The sequence below is a fragment of the Camelus bactrianus genome, chromosome 11, assembly GCF_048773025.1.
Source record: "Camelus bactrianus isolate YW-2024 breed Bactrian camel chromosome 11, ASM4877302v1, whole genome shotgun sequence".
In the NCBI taxonomy this organism is placed as follows: Eukaryota; Metazoa; Chordata; class Mammalia; order Artiodactyla; family Camelidae; genus Camelus; species Camelus bactrianus.
The window spans coordinates 60,680,587-60,696,648 of record NC_133549.1 but is presented as its reverse complement, the minus strand read 5'-3'; the positions used below and the strand labels follow the sequence as shown (position 1 = coordinate 60,696,648).

General features: G+C 39.4%; 1 protein-coding gene and 1 long non-coding RNA gene across 6 annotated transcripts in view; one reads left to right on the top strand and one right to left on the bottom strand.

Annotated features, from left to right (window-relative positions):
- Window positions 1-16,062, top strand: part of LOC105071296 (uncharacterized) — a 361,750-nt gene that overhangs the window by 198,947 nt on the left and 146,741 nt on the right. The gene's annotated exons all lie outside the window — the stretch shown is intronic.
- ZNF365 (zinc finger protein 365) overlaps window positions 334-16,062 on the bottom strand; it is a 166,787-nt gene continuing 151,058 nt past the window's right edge. Inside the window, exons 7-8 of one of the 2 annotated variants that reach the window (XR_012510267.1) lie at window positions 9,819-14,912; window positions 336-8,400 (exon numbers count right to left, since the gene is read on the bottom strand). The gene's annotated coding sequence lies outside the window, so the exon portion shown is untranslated. Of the gene's footprint in view, window positions 14,913-16,062 lie in introns of both variants that reach the window. The other variant, XR_012510266.1, reaches the window with a different exon arrangement.

Sequence of the window (16,062 nt, the reverse complement as noted above, 5' to 3'; positions counted from 1 at the left end):
TATTTAGAAGGTTAAACAAGAAATTAAAAGCAGCAGTTACTTCTGGTGGTGTTGGTGATGGAAAATGGCAGCTGAGAAGATAGAGGTTGGGGTGGGAGGGAGACTTCTCACTCAACACCTTTTCTTCTTTTTGATGTTTGAAACATGACTACTTATTGGCTTATCAAAAATAAAGTTGAAGAAAACAAATGCTCTTAATTTCTACCTTGAAGGCAATCAAACCCTACAGTATTACCACAGAATTACTCAGTCAGGAATTGGTTTAGTCTAGGGACAAATTTTCACAGGCAGTGAATGGCAGTTAAGAGCCTAAAAAGAGACAATTCTCTTACTGTGCATAGAGCGTGTGTTGCACCACTAAGGGTGTAGGAAGCTGAAGTAATAAGGGATCCAATTACCAAATCATGTCACATATTATCAAACAACATAACAAAAGGTGGGACTACTATAGGACTTCTCAGAGCGTTCAATATGCTGTTGTGTGTTCAGACCCCCAAGAGAGGTGGGCAGGGTTTCCTAAAGTTACTTAACAATGGAATCCTGCTCCACCCTCTTCAAGGAGTATCTCACTATGTTGGTGCTCCATGGAACACCTTTTGGAAAAAGCTAGATTGTCAAGAGCCCTTCCAAATAAGAGATTCTGTCTAAGCTGTATATGGAACTTTGAGTCCTACAGAGAGTTTAAGTGATAACCACCACACTTACCAATGCAGTGGGTCTTAGATAAAGATCTTTCTTTGAATAAAAAGTATGCATTCAGTTGAAGGAATATTGAATGACCATCTGTGTCAGGTGCCTGGGGGCTCTGGGCCTACAGAAAGCAGTACCAAAGGTGACTGCTAAGTGGGGTAAAAGTGCTTCCCAGTGCAGAGAGATGAGCTAAGCCATCGCAAAGGGCTGGTTCTAATACCACAGATGACGTGACATCCTTTAATTTCTAAAGTGCTTGTTTTGAGCTATATGGCCAGCCCTATAGCCACTTCTGAATCAAATTGAGCATTAGGCCAAGCACTTGAAAAAAGCAGAGCTCAACACCCTTCAAAGCAGGGCAATGTTAGGAATAACAGGAACATGATCTGTGGCATAGGTTGTGTAAAGCATTTTCATCTGTGTAAATGGGTCACTTAACTTCCATTTTATGGTTGAAAACCAGAGGAACCAAGCACTTACTCCTAATGTGCATTGTGACTAATATTGGAGTAGGTCCCCATGTGCACCATGGATGTCATTTGCATATACAGTGAAACTGAACTCAGGGTCCACTTTACCAGCCTGGAGAGGCTGGGAGAAGTCAAAGAAATGCTCTGGAAGTGAGCCTTTTAAATCGACACATGCATTGAAAATAATAATAAACAAAGACCACTCTGAGATTTAATAAAACATCTTTATATGTGTCATTGCCTCTCACAAAGTCCTCATCACAATCTTGAGAGCGAAGGAGGCTTTCCTATCTCCATTTTACAGAAAACAAAAAAACTCAGAAAGCCTGCCATTGCTCACAGCCAACATGCAGTAATGCTGGGAATCAAATCTACCTATTCTGGTGCCAAATCCCACATCCATTTCAGTATACCTCAGTCATACGGACAGAAATGTTGCTTCACTGGGGCTTTATTCTAAAATCTCACTAGTTAGTATGAGATAATACTATGAATTCAAAAGCATCTTCTTCCTCGCTTTGTCACACACACCTTGGTTCCCATCCTGGGAGATAGATCTACTGTAGCATCATAAGCACCTTGTTTTAAGTCCCTTACAAACAGCTACTAGAAGATATGTGAATGAGGGAAAAATAGTTTTCAAGAGTCTCTGGGTAGTATTTTGCCTTAAGTGAGATAAGGGCCAGGATTTCTTTAAGACAAGTGGTTCTCAAACATTGATGTGCATGATAACCACCTGACAGATGTCAAAAATACAAGATTGCTTGGCTGTGTCATCAGCAGTTCCATCACTGTATCTTGGGTAGAGCCTGAGTATCTGAATTTTTAGCAAGTCTCTTAGGTGATTCTGTTCCACGTTTTAAGAGGCCCACACTTCTTCAATTTTAGGAGCTTGTAATGTTATCAGAGTAAGTAGTGTTTTAAGTAATTATTCATTCTGCTCATCAATAACTCTTTGGGTTTGTTTAATTGCATGAGAATAGAAACTCAGTGAGTGATTTAATCCAATCAACATTCAATTCAATTCAGCAAATATCTCTACTTCACGCAAGGCTCTGGGTATATAAAATATGATCTCTGCCCTCCACAAACTCATCTCATTAGAGGAGATGAATGTGCACACAAATCACATAATGCAGTGATTGTTTTAAACATCAGAATCATTGAGGTACTGAAGCACAGAAGAGAAAGGACTCATCCTGCCTGGAAGCCTTGGAATGCTTCTGGGTGAGGCATTTAAACTGAGCCTGGTTTCAGCAGGTACTAATGGAGAAAGGTTTTTTGTTTTTTTTGTTTTTTTTTTGCAAGAGAACACGTTGTGAGCAAAGATAAGGAAATGGAAAACATAAGTGTGTTCTAGGAACCCTACTCATGTATAAGGAGAATAAAAAATAGTTTTCATTTTCATGACCTTTTATGATATTTCACTTAATCCTTTCAACTACTTGTTACATTGGAGAATCAATCCTATTTTAAAGGTAAAAATACTAAGTGACTTGTTAAAAGAAAAAGCCGACAGGACCTTCAACAAGATACTGATTTTTGGTGGTGGAGGGCTGATAATGGGATCATAGAATGTTGTTGCCGCTTTTGTCAATGTAAAGGGAAGTATTAGGGGCTGATAAAACCACATACCATAGGAAAATAAGTACATAGAAACATACCATGCCAAAGTGCAGAATTCTATGTAAACTCGTATCCTTCGTGTCCATGTGTATTTTCCATTTCTGTTAAGTCAGTGCTCCCACCATCCATTCTCATTGAGCATTGTTAGTGCCCAGATTTGGGTCTCTCTTACTTTTTTCCACTAAAGGACCCCAAGATCCTTTGAAAGGTAGTGATTCCATGTCTTGGGGTCAGGGAAAAGTCAGCTTGGGTCTGGGACAGCCTGTGTTGCCAGACAGCTTGCATACTTTTATAAAACACCAGAGGCAATGTTCAAAGGAGAAAAGAGTCACTTAAAGGGGCTTCCCTTAGCCAAGCTGAGCACCACAAAATAGATAAAGTAAATAACAATGTTTAATCAAAGTAGGTTACAACTGTCCAGGAAAATACTCCTAATGATTCACAAAAGGGAAAGTTGATATAAAGTATGTAGAAACATAATTGTAATACAGAAAGGATTAATAGATCATATTTCACTTCTTACTGATTTTGTAAATTAAGGGAATATAATTATAAATGAATATTTTGTTTCTTCTCTGAAAAAAATCAGTCCATGCTTTATCGTTAAGTACCTTTTATTTTCTGTATTAGCAGGAAAAATAAACAGTGGGAATTGAGGGTAATTCCAAGGAAAGTAGGTGCTGCAAGCAGAATAAGAAAGACCAATCAGAAGTTGGAAGACAGGGTCCCACAGTTCATTTGCAACAGTGGTCACACAAAATAACCAAGTGGAAAGGGCATGTTACAGTGTGTTACGAAAAGATGAATTAGCATCCTGTCCTAGAAAAGAGCATTGACCACACAGACTCAATCCCTTCTCTCCATGGACATGAATTAAAGATCCAGTGTTTTCCAAACTTTCCATTTTGTGGCACATGTAGAAAGTGATAACATTTATCTAACCGCATATTAATTCATGGCACCCTAAAGGCTGTGCTTGGTGTCTCTTCCAGCCCTCCACTCCACCTGGGGCTCCTGAACACTCAGGTTCCCAGCAGCTCTGGGCGCAGATCTCTGTCTTGACATCCCTGATTCATGTATAGCACTAGGGAATGGCACAATGTGATGTTTGCAAAGTTCTGCTCTAGATGGCCCTCATAAGAATAATAAAAAGTTAATATCAGATAAAATGTTAATATTAAATAAACCTTACTAAGTAAGCCTAATAAGGTTTATATTAAATAAAATACCAATACAGTTTATATTAGTTCTCAGTAATGCTAATAGGCCAAATCAATATATCAAAATGGCAAGATGATGTGTTAGGTACGACCAGCCTTGCCCAACTAAATAATACATCATTTTCAGAAAGGCACTGGGCCTGAAAATCTTAAATCTGGATGAAAGACAGAAAATTAAAACTCCAATGATGTAACAAGTGAAATGTGGTTATAAAAAGGAACTTGGTTGGAAAATCTCATTCTGAGGCCGGTCCTTTTCCTTTGGTCAGGTAAGATATAAAAACACTAAAATTACTGAAATTTTAGGAAGGCAAACCTGGGAAGAAATGCAAATAAATAATGGTATTTAAGTCTAAGGTATTAACTTTAGGGTATTGGGGAACTAGTTTTTGTTTCAGGTTACAGATCAGCTTTTTATCATATTAATAGTAGAAGTATCTTCTTAAGTGTTTAATTGCTAAAGGTTATTCATTATGGTAGAACTGTGGTTTTAGACAAATGTTAGAAGTATTTGCACTAGCAGCATCTGGGAACTTGCTAGAGAGATTGCATGTGACTAGAAAGGCACAATGGATTTAGTCATGGAAGGTCTTGACAGTTCTGACCATCTGACATAGGCAGTGGGAAATAGTGGAAAGCATAGTGGGAAATAGATGTGGTTTATTGTCTTAGGTCTGCTAGTTACTAGTGTGTGACTGGGGGCAGTCTCTTAACTTCCTTACACCTCAGTTTCCTCACCTGTTCAATGCAATGGAATTGCATTTGCTTGCTTGCTTGCTTGCTTGTTTGTTTGTTTGTTTATATTGATGTGTAATTGACCTACAACACTATGTTAGTCCCAGATGAACTACACGGTGATTTGGTATTTGATGCTTTATAAAATGATCAGTATGATAAGTCTGGTTACCATCTGCCACTGTACAAAGTTATTACAGTATTATTGACTATATTCCCTCTGCTGTGCACTTCATCCCCACGACTCACTTGCTTTGTAACTGGAAGTTTGTACCTATAAATCCCCTTCACCTATTTCACCCATCCCCCCACCCCCTGCTCTCCAGTAACCACCTTGTTTATTCTCTCTGAGTCTGTTTCTGTTTTGTTATGTTTGTTCATTTGTTTTGGTTTTTAGATTCCACATACAAGTGAAATCATATGGCATTTGTCTTTCTCTGTCTGACTTACTTCATTTAACATAATACCCTCTAGGTTCATGCATGTTGTCACAAATGGCAAGATTTCATTCTTTTTATGGCTAGATAATATTCCATTGTTTGTCTCCATCACATCTTCTTAATCCATTCATTTATTGTTGGACACTTAGGTTGCTTACATATCTTGTCTATTGTAAATAATGCTGCAATGAACATAAGGTTGCACGGATCTTTTCAAAATAGTGTTCTTGTTTTCCTTGGGAAAATACCCAGAAATGGAATTGCTAGATCATATGGTAGTTCTATTTTTAATTTTTGAGGGACCTCCAAACTGTTTTCCGTAGTACACCAATTTACAATCCCACCAACAGTGCGCAAGGGTTCCCTTTTCTCCACATCCTCTCCAGTACTTGGTATTGTCTTTTTGGTAATAGCCATAGAATCCCTTTTTCTAATGCCTCTTCCATTTCTCAAGTTCCATGAAATATTGTGAAGGACTCTGATTTACTTCTGGAATAGAGGGAGCCTTGCTAACCCTTTAGGCCATGCTCCTCAGCAATCTGCCTCAGCATTTCATAACAGGAGTAGAAGTACACTCAAGATGCTCCAAAAAAGTCCCATAGTCTTCTGTCCTCGTCAGCTTTTTAGACATTAATTGAAATCTTTGTAATTGTCTTGGTGTTCCTCCCATTCTCTTTGCTCTTATTGGTTGCTCTTTTGCCATCATTTTGTTAGGCTTTTGGAAGGCAGGGAAAACGTTTGGGTCAGGCAGCCTTCTTAAACTGGTACTTCATCATTTGGTTTTTGAGCAGCATTACCTTACCAGGATCTAGGGTACTACTTCCTCTTCTTGTCAGAGACACTCCCATACAGTAGTTAAAGTAGCAATCTGAATCAATGGATAAATCTTTTTATTTATTTGAATTTAGACAATTAAAATACAAAACTATCAATGATGCTGGTCCTGGGACCACACTTTGAGAGTAGCAGGTCTATATGAAGTACAACATGTAGGTAATGAAAGCAGATGAATAATTTATTCATTTAATAAATATTGCTGAATACTTACTCTGTGTCAAGCATTGTTGTAGGCACAGAAGCGTGGTAATGAGCAAAGAAATGTGATTTCTGCCCTCAGCAGCCCTTTCTGATGGAATTTTCATTTTTAACAGGTTTTGATTAGAAGTCTGCTCGCTACAAAAGGTCTCTTCACATTGCTATAGCATATCATGTTCATTCCCTTCCTCGTGTCTCATTATGGTTCTCTTTTTAGTTTTATTTATATATTTTTCCCAGTGTTAGTGAGATGTAATTGACATACAACACTGTATAAGTTCAAGGTATACAGCATTAATGACTTGATATACGTATATACTGCAAAATGATTACCACAGTAAGTTTAGTTAACATTCACTGCCTTTGTCAAAGTTCTCTTATATGGAAAGCCCCTTCCCTCCAATGGATCTGAATCTTGTCTATACCTCAGCGCAAATGTTTCTCCCTTCCCCATCCCAGCTCTTCCTCATTGTTTCGTTTTTACCATAGCAGTTAAGAGTTACTAACATCATTTACCCTTTATTTTACATTGTTCCATATTTCTATCTGCTTGATTTACACCTTCACTCTTTGGAGCACCTGCAAGGCAGTGGGCTGTGTGTTATGTTTCTTTGCAACTCCAACCCTCAGTTCCTGAAACAGGGTTAGAAACACTCTGAGCTAAACATGAACTTGTTGATAGATTCACTTGGAATTTCAGCCTCCCTTTTGGAGGGGGTGGAGTAGAATTAAAATGGCCACCACCACCAACAACAACTAGTCAGACCACATGGTCAGACAGTGTTTGTGGTGGCTGGGGAGGAGTAAAGGGGTTGGAGACCAGAAGGAAAATAAGTGTTTGGTTTAGGATTTTCCTAACTGGGAAAGAGCCAATAGTGCTTAATTTCCCCTTCCAGGACAAAATTCATCTTCTAAACAGGGTTTGTGCCTAAAAAATGTAGTGTGGTCAGAATGAGCTGGTGAATAAATTATGGAATCAAATGGCCATCAGTGTTTTCTTGAATGGTATATCTTAATTTTGCTGAAAATTAGTTCTGAGCCAGTTATAATTGAATAAATAGGTCTGAGATCACATGTTGATTACAGTTGAATTAACCGGAAATTAACTGCCACAATGTTATCCAAATTTATTAAGATAACAAGATCCTGAAATAGATTGTTACATAGAAATAAAAGAAAAGCACTTTAAAGCTGGAAGAATCTTAGAAATCCTTCAAGAATAACAATATCAAATAGTAATTATGTGTGTAGGCTCTGAACCTGGTCTAGTTCACTTTGAATCTTTACTCTGCCACCTACTATCTGTGTGATCTTGAGAAATTTTCTTTATCTCTTAAGCCTTGTTTTCCTTATCTGTACAGGATAAGAGATTAAAAAAGTATTATTTATTAAAAGAATTAGTGATAGAAATAAGTGGTGGTATAATAATGTACATGAAGCTCCTAGTGTAAAGTCTAGCACATATTAACAGCTCAATAAATGGTAGTTATTATTGTGCAGTCCAGCCCTATCATTTTACAGATGAAGAAACTGAGGCTCCAGGTAACTGCAGTAATTTAGGGACAGAGTTAAGAAAATAACTTAGAATTTCTGAATTCCAACTCAGCACTCTGTTCAGGGTAATTTACCACTCAACACTCAATCTATAATTTGGATCTTTCTAGTATATAATTTGTGAAAACTTTATACTCAGTAAAACCTGAGGCCATCTAATCATACAGTTCTACAATGCAGAGCATCACCACCTCAGGATGTCCCTAATAAGAACAGTTGTCTCTCGCTGAATCATTTCAGTGAGACCAAAGTTATTATACCCAGCACATTTAGTTCTATGTTTTAATTCTTGTGATAGTCAAAATATCCTTCAAGCTCTCCAGTAATCTTAAATCCAGCATGAACATGGCACTTAATATATTCTAGAAGTTACAGCCATCATTTATGGCTCGTTAGTCAGTCATCAGTGATTCCTCCTCCATTTTAGCAACAGAGCATGGGGAGGTTATGGCTTGTTCATTTTGCAGTGTAAGCACAGTCAGTTCCCAGTAGTTCACCTAGTCCAGCTGGGATCCAGTTACCATGGACTCAATAGGTAATTCATTTGTGTTAGGTGTGTTGATGAAAGTAATTAAAATTTCATTTTAAGGGATGATTCTGCAGAGACTATTCCCAAGAGGAAGCCTTGATCTGAGAAAAGAGAAATAGAGAGCTGGATGAAATTTTTTTCCATGACAATATGATTCCAGATAAAAAATATATTAGTCAAGGTGATTTAGGTTGTAAGAGACAGCAACCTACTGGAGAAGAAATGGGAAATGTATTGGCTCATAAACCCACAGAAAGTTGGGATGGGACTTGCTGAAATCAGGGACTGGGGACTACTGGATTTCTCTCTCCATTCATCGTCAGACCAGCTTTTCTACAAGTCAGGAACCCTGTCTGCTACCAGACATGGGTTCATACCCTTTACAGAGTTAGGAAGAGGGAAAAGAGGTCCTCTTCACGCTGCTCACATTGAAATAACCCAGGTAGGGAAGGACTCTGAAACGCCTGACTTGAGCCATGTGCCTACCAGGGATGTGAGAAACTAACAAAGGGGATACCTTTCTAAGCATGCAACATCTATCCTCACTACTTTCTTTTTGCCAGGCATATATACTTTCTCATTTACCTTTAAGGTAAAGATCATGATTAAAGGAAGTGTCTATAGGGACACACTGATTGTTCTGAGTTGGGCAAGGGAGTGTGGCTTGGCAGAAGAAAGGGGAGGTCTACATCACCAATGAAAATGAACAGCTGGACCCTCCCCCTGAACAGAGTACTTTCTCCTCTCATCCTGAATCAATACAGATAAGATGAACTCCAAAGACAGTCTCCTTCACTGCCACTTCTGTCCCCATATACCTTTCCCAACTGGGGTACATTCAGGTTTTAAGGGGCCTGAAGCTTCTATAAGTTGGGGATCCCTCTTTAAGAAAAAGAATACCAAAACAGTTTACCTGTGCAAATTTTACAACATATGACCATGTGAACACATTATTAGTGTCTCTTAGCTGTGTGCCTCTAAGAGAGGGATCCTGAAATGTAAGCTCCATTAACTTTATGACAAATCCACTTTTGATAACATTTATCACAGCAAATTGCAGTTGGAACCCGGATTTAAATGGACATCTAGTATCTCAAATACCTGTTCTTTTTCTAGGACAGTACCCAGTAGGATCCTTCCCAATAGCACTTGTCTGTTGAGAACTTCTACAATTCAGGCTTTTTACTGATTGAGATTGCCTTTCTGCCTCAATTAATTCAAATCCTGGAAATGCACCATTTTTATGATTATCAGGAACTGACTCCCACCAATCCCACACATGATTTTTTTTTTTCTTTAACAAAATATGGTCACTGACTAAGGAGAAATGGGCTTAAGAATACCACTTATTCCAAGGCAAACTCTTTGGCCTCAGTGTCATGGGCTTGAACCTGACGTTCCCAGCCGCAGCACTGCTGAAATTGATAGTCTAGTCATGTAGGGGATTTTCCTGACTCCGTGTCTGTCTCCCCATGGCTGTTTATTTGTACTGCTGTCTGCTTTGGTTTGGGACACTGACCTTATAAAGCTGCTTCCAGAGCCCAAGACTGTAGCCAGAGAACTAGGAGTTTCCCTCTGTGCGCCTCACAGCCAAGTGGAAGGAACTGGGTATTGAGTCACGCTGTGTAACTGGAGAGAGAGAGAGAGAGGGGAAGACAGAGAGCTGCGGGGCTAGGGGGGCGGGGTAGGCAGGGTTGGGAAGAGAGAGAGAGAAAGAAAGAGAAGTCTTTTAAAATCAACACCAAGCCAGCTGTGGCTCTCTGGACAGCTGAGTCATAGACGATCAAGCAGTTCAGTTGGAAGACACACTGTACATGCTAACTCTTGGGTTCCGGCTGGAGCAGAAGATAGTTAAATTAAAAAGGGAGGAGGAATAAGAAAAGAAAGCCACAATTTAATCTCAGATAGCACTTCATTCTGAGACTTGCTCTGATCAGAGGTGAAGGACAAGAAGACAGTTCCCCTACAAATTAGACTCCATCCTTATGTGGTTAGTTAAGAATCTATTAAAGAAATCTGAGCATTGCTATTTTGTTTCTTAACACATAAATTACAGTAATTGCTAGAAGATGCTAGCTGCTGCTTCCTCATTGGAACTGGCTAAATGTTGTCTTGAAATGTCGGCTGCTTAGTCACAAGTTCATAATCAGCTATGAAGTGGCCAGATTTGGCAGTCCCACAAAGTACAAGAAGGTCATTATTACAGAAGTAATTGGAGTGATGGTTATAGATCTAAAATTTGTTTGAAATGAAAAAATAATCTCCAAAAGATGGCAAGAGAGGCTTGAAAGGAATCTAAAAAACATAGATATGAGCACAGTGGACCACCGCTAGCCTAGGCAGGGAGTTCACTCCAAGTGGCATTTCCTGGGCAGTGGAATAACATGGACCCACTCGCAGTGGGGTCTGCTCACTGGAGTCATCACTAGTTCATTGTATTTGTGGCACAAGGACAAGCTTCGTGGAATCTATCGACTGCCTGCTGTCACTCCTTGGTTCTGGGACTAGTGTGAGGCCTCTGTGTCTATCTTGTTTATCCAGAAGTCAAAGTAGCCCCCAGGCCTGCTCTTTCTGCTTCCATGCAGAGAATATGGAGTGTTTCAGAAGAAAGCCACAGGGCCATGCTGATAGGATTTCCTACAAACGCATGCTATCAAAACCCAGGTAGGCCCAAGGCTGGGTAGTGATACTTTTATTCATCTCTTCTTATTGCTGTCTTATTCCCACTAAGATGTTCTTCCACTTCCAAACAGTTAAAGGATTTTGTGTGTGTGTGTGTGTATGTGTGTATGTGTGTGTGTAATAAGGAGATAAGCACCACAACCTTCTTTCTGCTGATAACTGGGGCACCTTCTTTCCTGAGGCCTCTCCTACCATCTCCGCTCTTTCTTTTCTCCAACTTCAGATCTCATTTTGTCCTAAGTTAGTGGTTCTCCACCCTGGCTGCTCTAAAATAATATGGGGCAGCGGGAGAGGGTATAGCTCAAGTGGTAGAATGCATGCATAGCATGCACGAGGTCCTAGGTTCAATCCCCAGTACCTCCTCCAAGAATAAATAAATAAACCTAAATACCTCCCCCTCTCAAAAAAAAATGAACAAAAAAACCCAAAAATAAAATAATATGGGCCACTTTATAAAGTGTAGCTACCAGGGCCTCATCTTACCCCCAAATTCTAGATTTAGATCATCTAGAGCATTCTAAAGTGTAGCCAAGCAATGGTGGTCAGGATTATTTTTAAAGCTCCTCGCGTGATTCTAATGTGAAACCACCAGCCACTGAAGCTACCACAGCCTCTCAGTGCCTGTCTTGTAAAGGCCTTATAACTTTTAGCAGAAGTCCTTACACAGTACCTGAAAAATCCTGGTTAACAGTCATTTCTGGTTAACGTAATTAAATTCATTTTCACTTAGTTCCCTTCTAAGGAAAAGACAGAAAGCATGGACTGTGGTCCAGACTCTGCCTGTACATCTTTGGGTAAGTATTTATGTTCTTTGGAACTATGTTTCCTCTTCAAACAAAATGAATTGTTTAGATACTCTTTAAGATTTCTTTCAGTTTGATGCTATCATGATTATAAAATCCAATGGCCTTTTTTTTTTAGTACTATTATTATATCAGGCTATTAGTTATCAGCTAAGTCCTTAGGAGACCTTCGGTAGCTCATTTATCTTCTCTAAGCTGCTCAATTCCACATGTGAGAAAATTAGATGGGAGATCAGGTTAGTTTCCAAATCTACTCTAGCCCAAGAGATTCCTAGCCCAATAGATGCTCCATGCAAAAAGGATTCCCAAGGCACAGCACAGTGAAGGATCTGGAAGTCTTGAAATAACACCCCTAGATTAACTTTTTTTTAAACTCAGTAATTCCCAATTATTTGACCAGGAAGTTACTGTTTTCTTGTAAATGTTATTAACATACCACAGGACTAACTGTTCAGATGATCAATTTTCTTCTACTTCTTAAATTCTGCTACTTTGTGGTCAAGGAGTAAGTTTGTTAGATCAAAGAATGAATAATTTGCTTATTCCTTTAACATGTAAAATAGAAGAATAGTTGTTCACTCTTCCCAGCTTTTGGCTGCTTAGCAGGGGAGAAAACAATCTGACACTAACATCTTCTGGGATTCCCCTATTTTTGAGAAGACAATATTTAAAATGAGATGAAATGTCAGAAGTCATTCTGGTTCAAATCTAAAATGGATTCTGACTCTCTTCACTGTAACTTGTATGAAGCAGGTCATGTAAATGAGAAGTAAATAAAACTCACTCACCAAGTCACTTTCTTTAGTTTGATCAAATGAGATCAATTCCACATAATCAACAAGTTCAGAATCAGAGAAATCATCTATGAAGACAACATAGAGTTTCATAAATGGATTTGATGCCAGATTTCCTGGCTTGCCAGGTAACTTGGGCTCCTGTCTTAACTCTTCTGTGCTTTGGCTTTCTTATCTGTAAGATGAAAGTAATCATTGTCCTTGATAAGAGTGCCTTAACTATAGAAATAAGTAACTTAATATGTGTGAAGCATCTAGTACAGTGTTGGCACATGGTAAGCACTGAATAAATCCTTATAATCTGGACCATGGATTACCACTTTGTGATCAATGTCAAATTCAGCTTGCAGACCTGTTTTATCTGGCTGCAAAATGAGTATAATTTAATACCTGAGTACCTTTAATTAGGGCATATACTCTCCAGTTTGCTTCAGGCCTGACCACTGTAGACATGTGTTACCTGCCTGGTCCTGGGTCTAGAATGCAGACTTACTGAGGCAGAAGTTGTCAGTGTTATATGTTTTAATGTTGACTCATCAGTGCCTACTGATAGATGGGGCTTTCTCAGTATTTGTAGAATGAACAAATGAGTGTACACACAGACACACACAATAACAACTACTCCTTTCTTTAATACCCTTTGCAAGAGGCTGTCCAGCTTCTGCATCAACATCTCCATGAAAGGGAGTTTATTACCTCCCATTTTGTGTTTGAATATTTCTCCTTATTGGGAGTTTGTTTGTACATTGAGCCCAAGTCTATTCCTCAGTAGGTTTTTAATTAGCATTCAATCCTCTGATATTTTGAAGCTTGAAGGCACTTTTGAGAAAATCTAGTCCAATCCTCTTACTTGACAGAGAAGTTAATAAGCAGAGGGTACAGTGACTCTCAGAAATTCATGGCTCTTTGTTGTGGTCCTAGCCTCTTAAGTGCACACTTGCCTTATGAATCAGCAGGTACCTTTGTAGTATAATTTGGGAATCTCTAGTGGCTTGAAATACCAGTTCCTCTGACATTCATTCAACCTTCAAAGCTTCATTCCTTTGAATCCTGAAGAGCTTTCCAAATCTATTGGATATATTCTCTTAAAAATGCAATCATTAATTCCTTCCTTTATCAACCAACACCTTTCCTTTGGTAAGAATAAAGATAACCAAGAAAAAAGAGGCACAGGATAGGCTCTAAGAGGGAAGACACATGTTCAGAGGATAGGGGTTTGGGAGGGACGATTGAAGAGTAGGGTACTGGAGCCAGACCTCCCTCACTTTACAAGCAGGCCAGGCAGCCTGATCAGGATATTGCTCAATGTCCCTGGAGAAGGGATGGGGGTCGGGGACAGGCAGTGGCTAATTTAATATAATCAACATGCAGTAGGCTCTTTCACCATTAAAGGAAAAAAGAAAGAAGAAGAAAAAAGCATCCATTCGAATAATTTCTAGAATCTCAATCCTAGCTGGAAATTGTTTCAGAGGAAGTGAGATGATGCAAGTCCAGCTCAGCTGGAATCACTGTCATTCCTTGGCTCCCCATCAAACAATAGAAATCTTTCATCAAGGATTGCATCTCTGTCTCTGTCTCTCTCCCCCTTTCTCTCTGGAGTAGTGACTCTTAAAGCCTTTTGATCATGCTCTCTTTGAGGCTCTGGTGAAAGTTATAAATCCTCTCCCAGAAAAAATTGTACAAACATGGAGAATTTTGAATACAATCTCAGGCATTATCCTTACCCTCTAAAACCAGTGCTCATGGACCCAAGTTAGGAACCTCTGCTCTTTAATGTCTGAAGCATGTGTTGGAGTCTTTCGCCTCCTGCCCCATATATTATCTGGGGTATTCTGTGGAAATCAGAAGAAGGCAAATGTGTCCTGAGGGTATTACAGTAATGGGAATACATCCAATCAATTCTCTGACCTTCCAGTAGGAATTAAGGGCCCTTATCTTTATGCTCATGCCACCCTATGTCTACTTCTATGCTAGTGCTGACTACTCTGTATTATAATTGTCAGTTTCCTTGTCTTTACCACCCTCAGTGAGCTCTGCAAGGGCAGATTTTTGACTTGTGTCTTCATGGCTTTATCTTCAGTGATTGGCATATAGTAGGATCTTAGTCCATTTTTGTGTAGTGAAGGGTCCATTAGAACTTTCAAAATTTCCAATTCAGTAGTGGGGAACTAGGTGAGAAGGATGATCTAAATTTACATCACAGGTTGTTCTCTTGTATGGTAGTAAGGTCAACCATCAGAGTAACGTGGAGCAAGCCATTGATATACATTTGATTGTTTTCTACAATATTCATATCCTTGGGAAAATAGTCATCATGTTGGGCCTGTTTAAGATCTGTCAAAAGAAAGAAAAATGAGTAAGTAATTAAATGAATTAATGAAGTAATGGAAGCCCTGACTAATAGGATAAAAGATCTTGGAGAATTCAGAGATGTTTGGCCAATGGAGATTTCATCAGCAACCTTCACCCTTCTCCTGATTCTGCCTTGGAGCAGATGGAGGTTAGAGGGGAATCTTCAAGATGAAGGTCATTTGGTAGGTAGGCACCCATTGGGAGGACATGGCTGGTGTGTGATAGAATTACTCTGAGTCACAATAGGAGTTGGTAATTGGCATCCTGGCTTTGCTTGTTCATCTCCATTAGCTTCTTTAGCACAAAACTGTTGGTTTTATCCTCCCAGCATCCATTCATACCTACACTGGTAACAACACAATGGTTTTCCTTTGGGGAGTAATTACACTCTAACTCTAAATTGTAGGTCTATGTGGTTATAGTTGTCTGACCCATCCCTCTAATCTCTAGAGATATATTTGGCCAATCAATGTATTGCAGGCTTTCAGTCATAATGACTGACTTTCAGGAGCCATGAGATGTAAGCCTAGCCAATGAGAGTCAATTCTGGGATGCTTGTAAGAGTTGATGGAAAGAGAAACTCTCTTTCCATTTGCCTGTAAGCCAGGTGGGTATAAGCCTGGATCTGCTGGGAACTATGAATGAAGAAGACAGGTGTGTACATGGAGCCAAGGCAGAGGGTTGTAGGGCAGAGATGGAGAGCAGTCGTCTCCTGGAGGCAGTTCAAACACTTGTGTTCACCTTCTCCTGAAGTTTTTCAGATCTTTTTCTGTTTAGTGAACATTTGAGCTTAAGTCAGTTTGAATTGGGTTTCTGTTCTTACGGATAAAGAAGTCCTGTGTGCAATTTTGCCTCTCATTGTTTTGTAGAAGCTACCACTGTGGCTCTGATTTTAGTAGATTTCTGTCCTCCCTCCCCAATTTTATTATGTTAATGTTATTTTCTTGGTATCTTTAATAAAGCAATTTTCCATTGTGGATTATGGATAGGAAGGAGGTATTCAGAGAGTGACTGTGCCCAGAGTGTGGTCTCCTGTTGGAGAATTGGCTGGGAAACTGCTCCTGGAGTTTGAGGTGATCAGGAGTCCAGAGGACCCCATAGAAGGCAGATTCCTCTGTCCAAAGATAATAGT